General features: G+C 38.8%; 1 protein-coding gene across 6 annotated transcripts in view; it reads left to right on the forward strand.

Moving 5' to 3' along the window:
* The window catches only part of MARCHF8 (membrane associated ring-CH-type finger 8), a 159,202-nt gene that overhangs the window by 97,366 nt on the left and 43,105 nt on the right, over nucleotides 1-18,731 (forward strand). Inside the window, exon 2 of one of the 6 annotated variants that reach the window (XM_038578094.1) lies at nucleotides 14,864-14,950. The exons of the other annotated variants lie outside the window; for them this stretch is intronic. The gene's annotated coding sequence lies outside the window, so the exon portion shown is untranslated. The remainder of the gene's footprint in view (nucleotides 1-14,863; nucleotides 14,951-18,731) is intronic. 6 annotated transcript variants of the gene reach the window in all.

Below are 18,731 nucleotides of genomic sequence, written 5' to 3' on the forward strand. Positions count from 1 at the left end.
CTGTATATATATATATCTAGATATAGATATAGATATAGATATAGATACTGAATACTGAATGAAGTGGCCCACATTATGGTATTTCTTGAAAAGGATAAACAGGAAGGTAATTCTGTGAATAGCTTACATTGAAACAGTAAATAAGCTCCATGGCAAAAGAAAGTGATAGTTTCTCTTCTTTATAAACAATTCTTTTGCTGGCCCCATTGGCCTCCCCATCTTGCTTCTGATTTTACCATAAAGCATCAAGATATGATCATTGTTCTATGCTTCTACACATATGTTTATAAGCACTTGTATCTTAATGAAGTAAGGTGTTACTGGAAAGACAGTTTATATGTCCTATAGTTTCTTTTTTTTTAATTTATTTTTTATTGGTGTTCAATTTACTAACATACAGAATAACCCCCAGTGCCCGTCACCCATTCACTCCCACCCCCCGCCCTCCTCCCCTTCTACCACCCCTAGTTCGTTTCCCAGAGTTAGCAGTCTTTACGTTCTGTCTCCCTTTCTGATATTTCCCACACATTTCTTCTCCCTTCCCTTATTCCCTTTCACTATTATTTATATTCCCCAAATGAATGATGTCCTATAGTTTCAACGAGTTAATAAGCACATAGCTATTCTGTTTGCTTTTACACATAAGTTCACATGCACTTATAGGATGATGGTCATCTAACCACATTTATATTTGCTATGAAAATATATGAATGCTGACAGCTAATACTGTACTCATTTTTACCTGACATCTTCTGAAAAGATAGCCTCTCAACTGTTAACAGTATTTTGAGGCATAATCACTATACTTTAACATCTTATTATTCGTTTTTTTTCTGTTCCATAAATCATTGCTTCTTAAATCATAAAAGCCTAATATAGGAAACGTGGAGAAAACAGTCTGTTTTTTAACATCTCGGAATCTTCAGATTCTAGCCCAACTCCTAGTTTAACCTGCTTGAACCTGCTCTGTATCATTGTATTGTGGCTGGCTTATTCTTGGGGCACCATTAGGGCATCTTCCACTACTTCCAAAGGTAGTTCTGTTCTTTTTTGGGGGGTGACAAGAGATTTGAGATCCAGTATAAGAACAAACTCTCTGTAGCTTTCTTTTATTGGCTATCTTCTTTTTTTCTTCCAGGAACCATCAGTCTTATTTCACAACATAAAAATCCATTGTTTCATGTATTACAGAATTGAATCTCTCAACATTCTGATTGTTCTCTTTTGGACCATTCCTAGCTTCTTCATAGAGGTGTGTTTAAATGAAAAAATGAATATACATCTTTAAAATATACCTGTCCAGGGATAGCCTGGGTGGCTCAGTTGATGAGCGTCTGCCAGGCCATGATCCTAGAGTCCTTGGATCTAGTCTCACCGGGCTCCCTGCTCAGCAGGGAGTCGGCTTCTCCTCCTCCTTCTGTCCCTCCCTGCTTGTGTTCTCTCTCTCTCTCTTAAATAAATAAAAATAATTAATTAAAAAATAAATTAAAAAAATTTTTTAAATCTTAAAAAAATATACCTGTCTCAAATTACTGTCTCTGGTTCGGTGTCACCTTCTGTGAGATCATGTGCATGACTTCTTGAATCATCTACCTACTTTACCTGCAAGAGCCCAAGAGATTAATATTCTCACACCTAGAAACAAGGATTTCTTTTGTCATCTATTTACCTTTCCTTTGCCCCTGGAGTGGTTTTTAAAAACCTGCTTCTTAGAATGTGTTTCCTGCCTGGTAATCAAATATGTCACTGTAACTCCTAGTTTGCTCAAGCACACAGAAGGTTATAGCACATTGACTGTTTAAGAAACAAATTCTGATTACTTCTTTTCTAAATGGTTGTTTTCTGCCTTGTTAGGCTTGCTTTCTTTAAGAATGAAGAAATAAACTTAGATTTTTTTAATTTGGATGTTTTTCTAGATATAAGACAGCATGCCATTATCAAACATTAAATACAAGTTGATCAGTTTAAACTATTACATTTTCTTTTGCATACATAGATTTTGAAGCTTGAATGCAGGTACAATTACTTACAACTTTGAGGTCCTGCCATTTTAAATATTCTTAAAAGCCAACAGTATTAGCTCTAGTTATTTTATATATTAATGGCTTACTTTCCCCAGACAATTCTCATATAGTCTTAGACTGGTTAATGGTTTGCTCTTTATTTATTTAGGCATGGAGATGGAAGAATGACTGTAACTTACTTCTGTGATATTGATGTCATGAGAGTTTGTTAGATAAGAGTCCATGTCATGTAGGTAAAACCAAGAATCTAGTTTGATTGTGAAATGAAACATTTGCATTTGGCTTTAGTGTGTTGCATGTAAATTGACCAAAAGTGGAACGTAAATATATTAGTGTAGGTCCTACTTCAAGATTCAATGATTATGGTTTGTTGGTTGTCACTATTCTCTTACAGCTGTCCTACCTGCATTAGACAACTAGGAGGCAAGTAATTTTTCAGATTTTCTGTCAGTAACTCTGTTGACAATAAGAAAACAACTTGAATAATATTATAGTATCCTATAGTGGTTTTATATCTGACATCATTGAGATATAGGATTCCTTTATCTTAAACAAATGAAGAAGTGGGTCCCAACAGAAATGCCTTACACTTGAATTTGTATGGTATTTCTTCTATATTATTTTGTTACCTCTTAAAAATGCTTTCACATGAATATAACATGAATATAAACTTACTGCACACATTTATACTTTCATTCATGTGTCAAACAGATATTAACAGTGTATTATGTACTGGAAAGCCTCCTGTCCTGGGGGAGCCTCTAATGTGACAGGGAGATAAGAAGAGCCCTGTCAGGGGATGCAGTTAATACTGATAGCAGTTTCCCCATTGTATTGTAACTGGAGATTCTTTGATGTGTGATGTGGCTAGTTTTGCTTTTGTTTTGTTTATCCCATTTCTACTTGGAATTTAGGTGTGCTCTTTCAGTTTTTGAAGGTGAGGACTCAGGCCTTTCTTCACTTTTGGAAAACACTGACTTGTTATTTCTTCAAATATTGCCACTCCCCCATTCTCTTCATTTTCTCTCTCTGGGAATAAAGCTCACTGTCTTCTGCCCTGCTTTCTCTGTGTGCTGCCCTCTGGGTGATTTCTTCAGCATTCTCTTTCTATTCGCTAACCCTCTCCTCAGCCAGGTCTAGTTTTACCATGAGATCATAATTTCAGTGTCTACACGTTTTGTTTTGTTTTTTAAAGATTTTATTTATTTATTTATTTATTTATTTATTTATTAGATTTTATTTATTTATTCATGAGAGACACAGATAGAGGCAGAGACACAGGCAGAGGGAGAAGCAAGCTCCATGCAGGGAGCCCGACGTGGGGCTTGATCCCGGGACTCCAGGCTCATGCCCTGGACTGAAGGCAGGCACCAAACTGCTGAGCCACCCAGGGATCCCCTTTATTTATTTATTTGAGAGAGAGAGAGAGCATGAGGGAGAGGGAGAAACAGAGGGAAAGAGAGAAGCAGATTCCCCATTGAGCAGGGAGCCTGACATGGGGCTCCATTCCAGGACCCTGAGATCATGACCTGAGCTGAAGGCAGATGTCCAACCAACTGAGCCACCCAGGCACACCTATGTGGTTTTATTTCATAAATTTTTAAAATAATTCCCTGTCTTTGAATTATGTTCTTAAATATTTTTCTTTATCTCTGTGAACATATAATTCAAGTTTCTTTCCTTTAGCTTTAGCCTCTTGTTTATTTTTTTTAAAAATTTTATTTATTTATTCATGAGAGACACACAGAGAGAGGCAGAGACACAGGCAGAGGGAGAAGCAGGCTCAGTGCATAGAGCCCAATGCGGGACTCAATCCCAGGACCCCGGGATCACGCTGTGAGCTGAAGGCAGATGCTCAACTGCTGAGCCACCCAGGTGTCCCTAGCCTCTTGTTTAATGCTTGGAGTTTAAATTTTTTCCTTGCTCTTAGCCCCTGGGAGTTTTTTCTTCTTGCTTTTGAGCCTGGCTGTATATTAAAAATTATTTTGCTGTATTTTTGCCAGGATTTGTATATAATTGGAGATGGGAATAGGTGCTGTGTTTTTGTATAGCTCAGACATTCTAGTTTCCCCAGTGTACCATGAATTGTGTATATATGTGTGGAAACGATTCTGCCGTGTTACCTAAAACTCTGAGAAAATTCTTCACATTTTCTTGTAAATATGGTTGATACATCTCCTTCCAGTAAGTGGAGGTATGCAGTCTACCATTAATTAATTATTCACTTCACATGTGGCCATTTTTACTGCATCTGAGTAGGTCAAGCTACTACTAAGTTTTGTTTTATTTAATATATCATGATTATTCTGTACAAGACACTGTTTTTCTAATGTACAAACATTAAGCCAGTGAATTCATTTGACCCTCATCCAAGCACTGTTAGGTAGGTATTATCATTGCCATCCTTTGTCACCCTCATCTTATAGATGAGGCACAGAACAGTTAGAGGAGTTGCCCAAGGTTCCCTCATTGGCAGTTGGCAAATATCAGAATTGATATTCAGACCCAACCTCCATACTCATGTTCTTCATTCACTTTCTTTTTGCATGCTGCTCTGCCAGCCACTGACCTTTATCTCTGCAAACCACACATCCCTCCTAATGAAATGCACCCAGCTCTGCTTGTTCTATGACTTCATTCCCACAGCACTCAGTGAGTCTACACTGGGTTCAATTCAGATGTTTTTCTCTTTGTCTTTCTCTTCTGTCTTCATTAATCTGCTCATATTTTTGAACAAATATATATTAAGCACCCATTACATGGTGCATGCCATCAGACATTGAGCATAAATGCTGTGTAACACAGAGGGCGTCTCTTCCAGGCCTTATGCTTCTGTAAGCCACGCCTCAACTGTAGTCGGGTTCTGGTCTGCTCTCCTGCTGTAGCAGCCTGCACTTTGGTTCTCCATATTCTCCCTCTTCCTGCTCTGCATACTGCTGGCCGGGAAAATAGTCAGTTACCCAGTTCGGTGTGGTAAGTGCCATGGTTAGAATATGGGGCAGAAATTCCTAGAGAAGAGTACATGGTGTGTTTGAGATACTGAGAAAAGCTCATTATGCTGGAGCTTGAAGTATCAGGTGTGGCAAGAGTAGCCACCGTGGTGCTAAGGGAACTGAAACAGTGGAGAGTAGAGCTCTATTTTAGTAAAGTGACCATAGTTTGGTGAAGGGGATCAGGGAGGAGAGCATTCAGAAAGCTGAGGCAACAGGATACCTGGGTGGCTCAGCGGTTTACAGCCTGCCTTCAGCCCAGGGCATGATGTGATCCTGGAGTCCTGGGATCAAGTCCCATATCGGGCTCCCTGCATGGAGCCTGCTTCTCCCTCTGCCTGTGTCTCTGCCTCTCTCTCTCTCTCTCTCTCTCTCATGAATAAATAAATAAAAAATCTTAAAAAAAAAAAAAAAAAAAAGCTGATGCTACGCTCCATGTGATGATGGCCTGAACCAGGGAGGTGTAGTATCCGGGATGAAAGAAGTGAGCAGATCACAAGGAGATGGATAGGAGTTGGGATCAGTAACAGTGCTTATTGCTGATGGCTTGTGGTGGTCATGAAGAGGTGATGTCTGGTCCATGTACACTTGATCCTGAGACTGCTTGCCTGCACCTCCTCTTCCCAGCAGCTCTTCCCTCCTCGGAAGGAGGACACACCCGTTTATATTACTCTGCTACCAAACCTAGAAAATAAACATCTCAGACTGTTGGAGGGACAAGTGGAATTACTGGTTTGGGGAAATCTTTAAATAAGTAATCAAATTATTTCATTATACCTGCCTAGGCCATTTTTCTTTTCCTGTATTATACAAACTGTATTTCTGAACCCTCAGAAGTAGGTTATATTGGCCTGTGATTGTGTATTTTGAACTCATAGATAAATTGACAAAAGTGATTTCATTTCTTCCACCCTCAATTACCGTTGTTCAATCAAAAGCTTTTGAGGGAGAAACCTTTGAGAGCAGAGCTAAGTAAGTTTCATGTGATAAAAGTGTTTTGTTTGTTTTTAAAAATAACATATTTAAAGATAAGCTGATTTTTCAGGTATTCTCAGTTCTCAGTTATTATGATGGATCATAGACATAGAGTAATGTTGTATTTGAGCAGCTGAAGTAGGTACTTGCTGGTGAAGCCAATTGTTTTAAAAATCTTCTTGGACTATACAGTTTTTCAGGGTATTTCAGGTAAAATATGAGGATAAAAATATTTTGTGATTTCTTTCAGATAAAATGTGTATCATTCAACAAAGTTAATACCTCTTAACTGAATCTTATGAAATATTTGATCTAGTTATAGTTCATTCTCAAAATTTTTTATATTTTCTACCTCCTATTAATAAAAAATGAAATTATATTCTTGCTGCCAGACTGATTTGCTTTTAGTAGTACAGTAATTGCATTAGGTTTTATTTTATTTTATTTATTTATTTTTTTAAAATTTTTATTTATTTATGATAGTCACAGAGAGAGAGAGAGAGAGAGAGAGAGAGAGAGGCAGAGGGAGAAGCAAGCAGGCTCCATGCACCAGGAGCCCGACGTGGGATTCGATCCCGGGTCTCCAGGATCGCGCCCTGGGCCAAAGGCAGGCGCTAACCCGCTGCGCCACCCAGGGATCCCTGCATTAGGTTTTAGTAATCTTACCTTAGTATTTGCTCCACATCCTCTCTTGTGTGGTAGAAAGGACTTCATAGCCTATATCAGTCTTTAGAACAAAACAAAAGCATGCAATTGAGTTCCCTTGGAAACCTGATGACTGGCCCAGATCTGAATCCTACTTGACACCTATTTTAGACCCTAGTCCCATTCTTTATCCTAAGTCTGATTTTGCTTTACCCAAACTGTACAAATCTTCATTTGTACTTTTTATCTTGGCCTACATACTACTTTAGCATTAATTTTTCTAATATTGAAGAACTTAATCTGATATAATTTAGTTTGCTAAATTATATGTTTAATAATATATTGTGCTTTATGTCAAGTATTCAAGCATTAGTGTTTAAGAATGTTATTATTGTGAATACTCTGATTTTTTTTTTCTGTATTTAAGTAGGTCTATGGAAGGTATTTATAAATTCTCTAATTCATAAGCCCATTAAAGACTCTGTTCTTCCTCTTCATTCTCCATTCTCTTCCTCCATGAATGAGTTGTAGTAGGTAAAAGAGAGAAAGAAAAAATAGTATCTGTATCTCTGATGTGGCATTTTAAAAATTCTACCACGTGGTTGTTACCTGTAGTTATTTGTTTATATCCCATAACAGAGTACATACAGGTTCCTTACTGGTAGAGATGATTTTCTTTTCCCCAGGACAGAACTTTAATTGAGGAGAGGGGGAAAATACAGAGGGGACCACAGAGGAAGGAGATACCTGGAACCCATGAAGCACCCAGCCTTGATGGGGGAGTGCAAATGGAGGGGACCTCTGTCTTTAAAGGCAGTACTACAACTGAGGACATGTGGAGTGGGGATGCTGGGAACTCATGGGGAGCCAAGCTGCATTCTAGCCCCAGGGTGCAAGGGTCCTGGGAATGAATGAAATTTTATTCATCAACAGACGTCCCTTGTAGCATATAGCTATCCAAGTTTGAATGAAGACATACTCAACCTTTTGTAAGTGGTAGTTATGATTCTACTCAAATATTTGTATTTTCATTTTAGGAGTAGGTCAAAAAAGTATGCAGTGGCATTTGGAAAAATCTAGGAAAGATTTTCTTGTGTAGACTTCCTCCCAACACACCTGTTAGAATTTCTGTAGTAGTGGGATTCTCAATGCTTCTGTTATAAAACCGGCAAGGTCCCCAGGTCCTCTGACAAATACAGTGGTTTGATGAAAGCTAAGTTGTTTTAATTTGTATATGACGCATGCTATATTAGAAACATTGTGGTGTAGAGCAATGATATGATACTGGTAACTTTGAGAATGCTCTTGTATGTGGCAGATAAGTGGGAAGAAGGCTCCAGGTAGAAAATTGTACCAGTGTCTAAGGGCACAGTTTGCTGCTGAGCTGTTATCAGCAGGCCAGGCTAGGCCTGGCATTCTAGAGATAATGTAGAACAGTCTACTAGGTTCCCATGCTGGGTGCTCTCTTGAGTAACTTTTTAGTAACCGAGAAAGACCAGTCCTTCTCAGAGACCAAAACAAGCATATAGTAGAGAAGCAGAGCAAACCAGATAGCTTATCCAGAGTATTGGGCAACATTTGAAGGAGCAGGTTTTAAGAATGTTCAAGAGCTGGCAAGCCAAGAATTCATCATCAGGGTCTTCAGGATAGTGGCACTGACAGAGAAAAGCCATGAATGACTGTTAACTAAAAGCAGGCAGAGTTATGAGTGCTTTCCTTTTATATTTTCTGCTGCTTCAGGGACATGTCATTGTAATGGTCTTAAGAATTTGAAGGTCTTAGTTGGAATGTCATCAGTGGGGAGAGTACATGTATACTGTAATCAAGCCACAAGCTCTGTGTTCTATCTCACCTAGGGCTTGCTATCCTGCATTTCATGTGGCACTGTAGCATAAACGTAAAAGTATTCTGGGGCAGTCCAGCTATGATGCACAGTTTTTATAAAAGTTGGAGGGGCTTGTCTGACAACCACCATCTTGCCCTATTTCATATTTTTTCTGAAAGCCAGGTCCTCCATAATCAGAACTTTTACCTCAGATATGCAAAAGCAATAAAAAATTTTTGAAATACTTGGAATATGCTGTGAGTTCATCATCTGTTGTTTCAGCTGCCAGATGAAATAACCTTTGGAGAAATAAACTTTACCAGAAAATATATATGTTTTAAAGTTTTCAAGGGTGGTTCGTTCTTTCAGTGAGAATTTTTAAACCCAGAGCATACAGATACTTGAAAAGAGGAAGTTAAGTTAATGAATAGATGACAGTAGTTCAAAGACAGTAAGAAACTCCAAAAGTTTTTTATATTTTAAAATATATAAAAACAGTCTACTGTATTGATGACTAAAATGATTGTCTTAAAATTTAAAATCTTAAAATAGGTTTATCATGTAGAATTAATATTTTTTTAAAAGATTTTCATTTATTTATTCATGAGAGACAGAGGGGGAGGGCAGAGACACAGGCAGAGGGAGAAGCAGGCTCCATGCAGGGAGCCCGACGTGGGACTTGATCCCGGGACTCTAGGATCAGGCCCCGGGCCAAAGGTGGCACTAAACCACTGAGCCACCCAGGCTTCCCGAATTAATATTTTACCCAGCAATCTTTTATGCTTTTCTGATGGTTCATCATGGAAAAAAATGTTGAAAACCCTTACTTACTGTATATTTAGCATGTTTATCCAAACTTCAGACTGCTGAAGAGAACATGGGAAATATAAGAAAATTTGAATGACTCTGTTTCAAAATCTTCTCTTTAGCTTTAGTTTCTTACAACAGTTATAGGCCCTTTAAAAAAAAAAGATTTACTTATTTTAGAGACAGAGTATGTGTACATGTGCAGGAGTCAGGGGAGGGGCAGAGAGGGAGGGAGAGAGTTCTAGAATCCTTAAGCAGACTCTATTCTGAGCCCCTGAGATCAAATAGATCTTATTAGAGAGAGAGAGAGAGAGAGAGAGCGCGCGTGAGCGAGAGAGAGCACACAAACAGGGTGAAGAGGGAAAAGCAGGCTCCCCACTGAGCAGGGAGCCAGACATGGGGCTCTATCTCAATCAAGGTTCTGGGATCATGACCTGAGCCGAAGGCAGACACTTAACTGACTGAGCTACCCAGGCATCCCTCACATTGTCACTCTTACAGTGGGGAGTGGAAGGAGGCCCTAAAACTTTAACAGAGTAGAATTGTACATGTGTACAGTCCATGAAAAAAAGAGTTTTAATAATCTGGTTAAATGCTAGTGGATTCACAATTCTGCCAACTAACTGATACTCTAGGGAAAATTGGTGTCCCAGTGTACCTTGTTACTGTTGCTGCCAGCATTGTGCCAAACTGCTTGCCCTCTCTTTAATTTGCTTTTAAATCCAGTATTACAATAGACACTTCAGGCCAAGGATGATGAGCCTGACAGTAAATAAGGATTCATTTATCAGTGGAGTGAAGTGAATTGTTTGCCTTAGGATGTGGTTGGAGAACTCTGTTCCTGGCAGTATTAAGAAGAAACAGCCAGTGCTGCAATATTATGCAAGGATTCAGCTTTCTGTTGGGTTAGAATAGATGATCTTTGTCTCTCTTAATTCTGAGAATCATTGATATTTTTTGGAGCATCTTTAGCCATACTTGATTCTTAATAATCAGCTTGAAGTTCTTTGTTAATTTTAAAAATATACAGCCAACAATAGCCAAACTGTGGAAGGAGCCTTGGTGTCCATCGAAAAATGAATGGATAAAGAAGATGTGGTTTATGTATACAATGGAATATTCCTCAGCCATTAGAAACGACAAATACCCACCATTTGCTTCAACGTGGATGGAACTGGAGGGTATTATGCTGAGTGAACTAAGTCAATCGGAGAAGGACAAACATTATATGTTCTCATTCATTTGGGGAATATAAATAATAGTGAAAGGGAATATAAGGGAAGGGAGAAGAAATGTGTGGGAAATGCCAGAAAGGGAGACAGAACATAAAGACTCCTAACTCTGGGAAACGAACTAGGGGTGGTGGAAGGGGAGGAGAGTGGGGGGTGGGGGTGAATGGGTGACGGGCACTGAGGGGGCACTTGACGGGATGAGCACTGGGTGTTATTCTGCATGTTGGTAAATTGAACACCAATAAAAAATAAATTTATTATTAAATAAATAAATAAATAAATAAATAAATAAATAAATAAATAAATAAAATAAAATAAAAATATACAGCCAGACAAAAGAGGGTTTGATAATGTAAACAGATAATCCAAATGCTATCTGTAAGTATGTTTTCAGCTACAAGTAACAGAACAACCATGCAACCTGTCTTAAACAATGAAAATTTTGCTAGCTCGTATAAAAGGAAGTCTATATTAAAGGAAAGATGGGTCTTAGAGTGGTTGATACAAATCAGAGACATTCTCAAGGACCCAGGTTCTGTTTGCTCTGTTTGGAATATACTTCATTATAGGCAGATTTCCCTGAATGTTGTAGCTGTTGTCAGTAGCATTCAGGACTGTACATAGCCTTGTACATGGGAGGAAGAAAGGAAGAAAAACTAGTTGCTCTCTCTAAGCATGAGAAGGTATTCCTGGATGTCTCCAGCAGATCTCACCATAAGTGGGCTCTTGCCAGTCAACCTACTATAGGGACAAAGGGTGAGTCACAAATGATGACTCTGGGGAGAGGGGAATACTGAAGAGAATTGGGGGTTCTTTTTATTTATATAAACATTTTCTGGGATCCCTGGGTGGCTCAGTGGTTTGGCGCCTGCCTTTGGCCCAGGGCACGATCCTGGAGTCCCGGGATCGAGTCCCGTGTCGGGCTCCCAGCATGGAGCCTGCTTCTCCCTCTGCCTGTGTCTCTGCCCCTCTCTCTCTTTCTCTAACATAAATAAGTAAATAAAATCTTTAAAAAAATAAAGATTTTCTTTATTTATTCATGAAAGACACAGAGACAGAGGCAGAGACATAGGCAGAGGGAGAAGCAGGCTCCCTGCGTGGAGCTTGATGCAGGACTCTATCCCTGAACCCTGGGATCATGACCTGAGCCAAAGGCAGACACTCAACCACTGAGCCACTCAGGCATCCTGAGAATTGGGGGTTCTGCTACCGAAAAGGAAGAAGGAACAGCAACCTGTCATATCCACTGTAGTCATTTTGTTATGATCTACTGATATAATGTCTGTTGTGCCACAAGTCTTTGCATTAGAACTATTTTTGATGCGGCCATATCAGATTATTATTATTATTTTTTTAAGTAGTGTGGTTTCCATCTTAAGATGGCAGAATAAAGCCAAATTTCAAAATATTCACTTTTTTAGATTTAGTGATATGAATAGCAAATTGGATAAAAACTGGCAGAAACATACCTACAGTTAATTTTTAAAAATGGTCATTGAGAGAAATGAAAGTTTCCGAGAATTCAGAGTATTTGGCTCAGAGTCATCCTTAAATCCAGCCTGTGCAGAAGCTCTCTGAGAGAAAAGGATAGTGATCAAAGTACTGCAAAATCCCTAATGTCTGTGAGGAGCATGAGTCAGTGTAGGCAATGCTGTAGGAACACTGGGAATTCCAGGTGACTGGAAGCCTTTGCCTATTTCTTTCATGTGATAAAAGCACACTGGAGATTATGAGTTTGGTATGTTTAGGCTGGGAGAGAAGTAGAGAAGGAAGATAGACTAGCCCTAAACCCTAGAGCTGATTATCTTCATCAGCACAGTGGGAGGTAGCAGAGCACTTGGCAGAAGGGAACGTAGATCAGGCAAATCTGTTTGGAGAACAGTAAGTGGAAAAAAAGGCATAGAGTGAACTGCAGGTGACAGGACTGGGTAGGAGTGGAGAGGGGGTAGTCAGGATTTGGGGGAGAGGATTGACTGCAAAGGAAGAAGAGAACAACCTGGGCCAGACTCTTTCTGGTGGGGATGAACTTCCTCAAGGATTGAGGGAATTAATGTTTGGAGGAAAAGAATATATCCCTGGGAGAGAAACTCAGAGTTAGGGCTGCTTATAGCCCTAGTCGCAGCGGAGCTGGTTCCCTTCTCCTTTCACACTCAGTGAACAGCAGTTAGAACGCAGCTGGAAGGGGAGGGGCTCCCCTAGACTACACAGTAACACAGGCAGAGGTGCTCTAAAGAACAACCCAGTGAAGCTTGAACCAACAAGAGGGCATTGCAAGCCTGTGGCAGGATGGAGGGAAAGGTACAGTACATGCAGAAGAAGGATGCAGGATCTATTCTGGAAGAAATACTAATTTCCCTTCAAAATGAAGAGAATTCTTGAGTAAGCTATTAAGGAGTAGGCTATTAAGAACCTGAGTTTCATAAAACAACAGGCTCAGAAATGATATAATAAAATAATAGAATGAAAAAAATAAAATAACAGAATGAGGTGAAAAGGGAAGAATACAGAGCCAAGGAGTCACATGGAGAACCAGTTTGCAGAACAAATAAATCAGAAGTAGCTAGGAACAGAATAGTCATGGCTGGAAAATGAACTTACTAACACAGCACAAGCTTGAGATATTCCCAGTGAGTGCAGAAGAAAAGGAAAGAAAGATTGAAACAGGTAAAAGTGATAGGTGTAAGATTGGACTTCCTGGAGGTGGAACTGAGCTAGAAGGGGTATGGGCCTTCCGTTTTCTTTACAAGTTCCTCTTGGCATCATCATGTGTCCGGCTGCAGAGAATTCTACTTTAGATATCACTCCTTTGGAAATATGTAACCACTGACAAATTGGTGAAAATGAATGTTCATGTTTTTCCTAGAAGAATACCAATGAGATGAAAGTTATATTTATAGCCTGAGAGACCAGGAAAATTCCCCTTTGAAGCAATTTGTTTCCTGGCATTGATACTGAAACTCCCCTCCCCGGCCATGTGATAATTTCCTGTGCTCTGCTGGAACTGGTCTTTTGTTAAATGTTAAGTACTGACCTGCTGATCTTACAGCAAGCACTTTGCTGCTTTTCCTACCACCAGAAACCACTGTGTAAGACAGGTTTTATGGAGAAAAAATTTTGTGTGTGTATGTGTCAGATACCTGTGGTTAATCATTTACCTTTCCTACATTAAAAAAAATCTCTTAAGTAAGTCTGGGTGACAAGTTAGCATGAAAGAAGAGCAAACAGATCTAACATTTACTGTAATTTTCCTACATTAAAAAAAATCTCTTAAGTAAGTCTGGGTGACAGGTTAGCATGAAAGAAGAGCAAACAGATCTACTAACATTTACTGTAATTGACTAGAAAAGTGAACTTTCATTCTTTGCCTGCTAGCAAGTATATGCTTTAGAATCTTTACATTGCAATTGCAGTCCATAGAGCAGAAATGGGTTGCTGGAACGGACTTGTCATGAATTATTCATTCACTATCTCGTTCCTTGGAAATCAGCTGGAGGAAGTAGTCCAATTTGATCACAGCAGTGGTATGCCAAGGGCTCCAGCAAGCCCTTACAAGTCCAGCTGTGGTGATGTGCTTCTGCTGGCTGCTGTAGGGCGGCAGCTGCTGTGCAGATGAACCCAGGAACATGCTGCTGGGGAGAGCTGCACTGAGGGCTCCCCAATGCGTCTTGCTGGAAAATGAAGCTTCAGGTAGGAGAAGTGTTCTGTCAGCAGTGGCCAGATTCTCACTGATTTTAGGGATGCTATTAGGTCTTAATGGAATTAATATATAAAACTAGAATTGTTCAAAGATACCTCACCATTGAGGTTCTCAACCAGAGAAGCTTAGCAGTTTAATTCCATTTTCAAGTATGTACTTTGTAACAAAACTGTTCCTTGAAATTGTGAAAAGTATTCTTAAGCCAAAGAAACATTTAAGTATATAAAGTATAAAGGAGTTTATATTATATATCCTCCTGCTAGTATAAAAAATGTCTTTTATTGATGTGATGTTGCCCACTTAAATTTAAATCATGGAATTATGGCTTTGGAAAATCCTGGAGAAGGCAGGTTAGTTTATAATTCAAATGAGTACAGCTGCAGGCTCCACTTGCATTTTTTGGGGCAAGTACTGTTTTCAAAAGCTTCCTTGCTTAGTTCTTCTTGCTGGGAAGATTTTTTTAGTTTCTTATAGGATGGAAAATGCATAAAGATGGAACAGTAACAAAGGCTCTTAGTTCTGTTTCTTGGTATTATTGTGTGTGGTGTGTGTGTGTGTCTAAGCCAAGCATGTAATTCATTTGACAGGGACATTCTAATGTTTCCATTTGCATGTCTGCTTGATTTCATATCTCTCTCTCTCTCTCTCTCTCTCTTAACTTTGCTGAGGCTATGAGATGCCCTTGAGCTATAAGGGACAAAGATAGTGAAGATGAAAGGAAATCAGAACCTCAAGGCATCTGGACCAAATTGGATGTATGTATTTCACCATGAAATATCATTTATAGTTTTGAAACTCTTCACTGAACAAACATGTTGTGAACAGATATACTCTAAGCTGAGACCAGTAGTCTCCTGCACCATTTTCTCAAGCTCCACGAGAGTAGAAATTTTTTTTTTTTTTTTAAGATTTTACCTACTTAGTGTATAAGCAGAGGGAAGAGCAGAGGGGGAGGGGAAGGGAGAGATAATCTCCAGTAGACTTTTAGCTAAGCACAAAGCCTGTTGTGGGGCTCCACCCCAAGACCCTGAGATCATGACCTGAGCCAAAACCAAGAGTCAGACACCCAACGACTGAGCCACCCAGGCACTCCAAGAGTAAGAATCTTTGTTTTGTTCATTGATCATTCCCAAGGGCTTAGAATGGTACCCGGCACACAGTATGTGGTCAGTAAATATGTTCCCTGACTGAATACATTCTATATTAAAGAAATTGAATAGTCTTTCTATAAAGGTTACTTGCGTATACAGCACTGTAGGAAGTGTTTACAGTGCTACAATTTCTATAATAACTTTTATAGCTAATGTATTCTGATTTGTATTGATAAAGATTTTTCAGCTATATACCCCTTAAGGGTGTATGGATTTATTGGATATATAGTTTTTAAATAGCAGAAATTAAAATCTGTTTATTTTACTGTTTGTATAGTTAAAGTTTTATTATTTTTTAAAGTTTTAAAAATATTAATGATGAATAAAAAGACCTTTAATGTTTTTTAGCATAACTTTATTTCATGTTCAAAAAAAAAATGAAAATTGATGGAAAATTCATTTGGAAAAGATGGTATTCACTAATATATTTCTAGGAAAATAATCCCTCTACTCATGTCATGTTACATTTAACTATTTATTTATTTATTTATTTATTTTTATAAATTTATTTTTTATTGGTGTTCAATTTGCCAACATATAGAATAACACCCAGTGCTCATCCCATCAAGTGCCCCCCTCAGTGCCCATCACCCAGTTACCCCCACCCCCCGCCCACCTCCCCTTCCACCACCCCTAGTTCGTTTCCCAGAGTTAGGAGTGTCTCATGGTCTATCTCCCTTTCTGATATTTCCCACTTATTTTTTCTCCTTTCCCCTTTATTCCCTTTCACTATTTTTTATATTCCCCAAATGAATGAGACCATGTAATGATTGTCCTTCTCCGATTGACTTATTTCACTCAGCATAATAACCTTCAGGTCCATCCACGTGGAAGCAAATGGTAGGTATTTGTCATTTCTAATGGCTGAGTAATATTCCATTGTATACATAGACCACATCTTCTTTATCCATTCTTCTTTTGATGGACACCGAGGCTCCTTCCACAGTTTGGCTACTGTGGACATTGCTGCTATAAACATCGGGGTGCAGGTGTCCTGGTGTTTCACTGCATCTGTATCTTTGGGATAAATCCCCAGCAGTGCAATTGCTGGGTCGTAGGGCAGGTCTATTTTTAACTCTTTGAGGAACCTCCACACAGTTTTCCAGAGTGGCTGCACCAGTTCACATTCTGACCAACAGTGCAAGAGGGTTCCCCTTTTTCCACATCCTCTCCAACATTTGTTGTTTCCTGCCTTGTTAATTTTCCCCATTCTCACTGGTGTGAGGTGGTATCTCATTGTGGTTTTGATGTGTATTTCCCTGATGGCTAGTGATGCGGAGCATTTTCTCATGTGCTTGTTGGCCATGTCTATGTCTTCCTCTGTGAGATTTCTGTTCATGTCTTTTGCCCATTTCATGATTGGATTGTTTGTTTCTTTGCTGTTGAGTTTAATAGGTTCTTTTTAGATCTTGGAAACTAGCCCTTTATCTGATACGTCATTTGCAAATATCTTCTCCCATTCTATAGGGTGTCTTTTAGTTTTGTTGACTGTTTCTTTTGCTGTGCTATTTATTTATTTATAGAGGTTTTATTTATTTATTCATGAGAGACACAGAGAGAGAGAGGCAGAGACACAGGCAGAGGAAGAAGCAGGCTCCCCACAAGGAGCCCGATGTGGAACTCGATCCTGGACCCTGGGATACCCTGAATGGAAGGCAGATGCTCAACCGCTGAGCCAGGCGTCCCTACATTAAACATTTTAAAAAGTATTAGTCTGTGTCAGAAGGGTTTTTAGAACTATAAACCTATTTATTCATATCTTTGGGGTAAGTTTAAAACTGCAGTATGTGTGGTGCTGAGTAGAACTAAAGAGGGCAGCATATTCCCCACAGATATACCACATTTAGAGCTCAGAGTTACCAGCTCTGTTAACTTCTCTGCCCTGCCCACTTCCATACAAGCCCGTATTATAAAGGACAAAATTGAAGTCCAGAGAATATAGATGAATGGCCAAGAAAAAATGGTTAGCTGTTATGGTCTTATGCTTTATAGTTTCTTGTTAGTTATTGTCATGTTAAAGCTAAAAGAAAGAAAGAAAGAAAGAAGAAAGAAAGGAAGGAAGGAAGGAAGGAAGGAAGGAAGGAAGTAAGGAAGGAAGGAAGGAAGGAAGGAAGGAAGGGAGGAGAAAGAAAGAAGAAAGAAAGAAAGAAAGAAAGAAAGAAAGAAAGAAAGAAAGAAAGAAAGAAAGAAGAAAGAAAGCTAGCTTAAAAAATGAAGCAGATAATCACATTACTATAAATTTGAACTGTATTTTACTGAAGACAACTATTGGTGCATTTTGCATAGCTTTAAATAAATTGCCTAGTCCATGTGTTGAAATACAGTTTTATAAGCTTTCCCCCCTAAAATTTTGTGATGTAATTGTTTTTTTCCTGACTTATAATTGTAATGACTGTGCTCTAAGTTTTATATATTAATTATATGTAATAATTATATTAATTATATATTAATCATTACATATATTATTACATATAATTACTATATAATAAATATATAATACAAATTATATTTATAAAATATAATATGGGGATCCCTGGGTGGCGCAGTGGTTTAGCGCCTGCCTTTGGCCCAGGGCGCAATCCTGGAGACCCGGGATCGAATCCCACGTCGGGCTCCCGGTGCATGGAGCCTGCTTCTCCCTCTGCCTATGTCTCTGCCTCTCTCTCTCTCTCTGTGTGACTATCATAAATAAAAATTTAAAAAAATTAAAAAAAATATAATATGTATATAATATATATAAATTTTATATTATAAAATATGTGCTGTATTTATTATTCCTTAAAAATACCTGAGTTTTATTTTTGAGATAAATATAGATTACTTAATAATTTTTTCTGAATTTTTCTGAATCCTTTTTATGAACTATATTAGTTTGCTTGGGCAGCCATAACAAAACGGTTCATGTGTGTGGAAACAGTCTCTCTCTCTCTCTCTCTCTCTCCCCTCCCTCTCCTTTCCTTTCCTTTCCCCTTCCTCCCTCATTCCTTTTACCCCTTTCTCCCTCTTCTCATAAGGCCCCCAGGCCTATTGGATGAGGGTCACTTATGACCTCATTTGACCTTACCTACCTCCTAAAGCTCCATTTCCAAATACAGTCACATTGTGGGTTAGGGCTTCAACATAGGAACTTTGGGGAGGGGGGCACAGTTCAGTCCAGAGCACTGACCAAGGCAATATTTTTTTAAGCAAGATTTCTAATAAATTTTTTTTGTTCTATCCTGTTTCGAGTTCACTCAGCTTCTTTAATCTGTAGGTTTATGTCTTTCTATGCACTTGGGAACATTTATTTTAGCTCAACTTGGGAACATTTTAACAAGCTTTTCTTCAGGTATTTTTCAGCACTGTACTTCTTCTCCTTTTTAGATTCCAGTGACATGACTGTTAA

This window comes from Canis lupus, chromosome 28 (genome assembly GCF_011100685.1).
Source record: "Canis lupus familiaris isolate Mischka breed German Shepherd chromosome 28, alternate assembly UU_Cfam_GSD_1.0, whole genome shotgun sequence".
Lineage (NCBI taxonomy): Eukaryota > Metazoa > Chordata > Mammalia > Carnivora > Canidae > Canis > Canis lupus.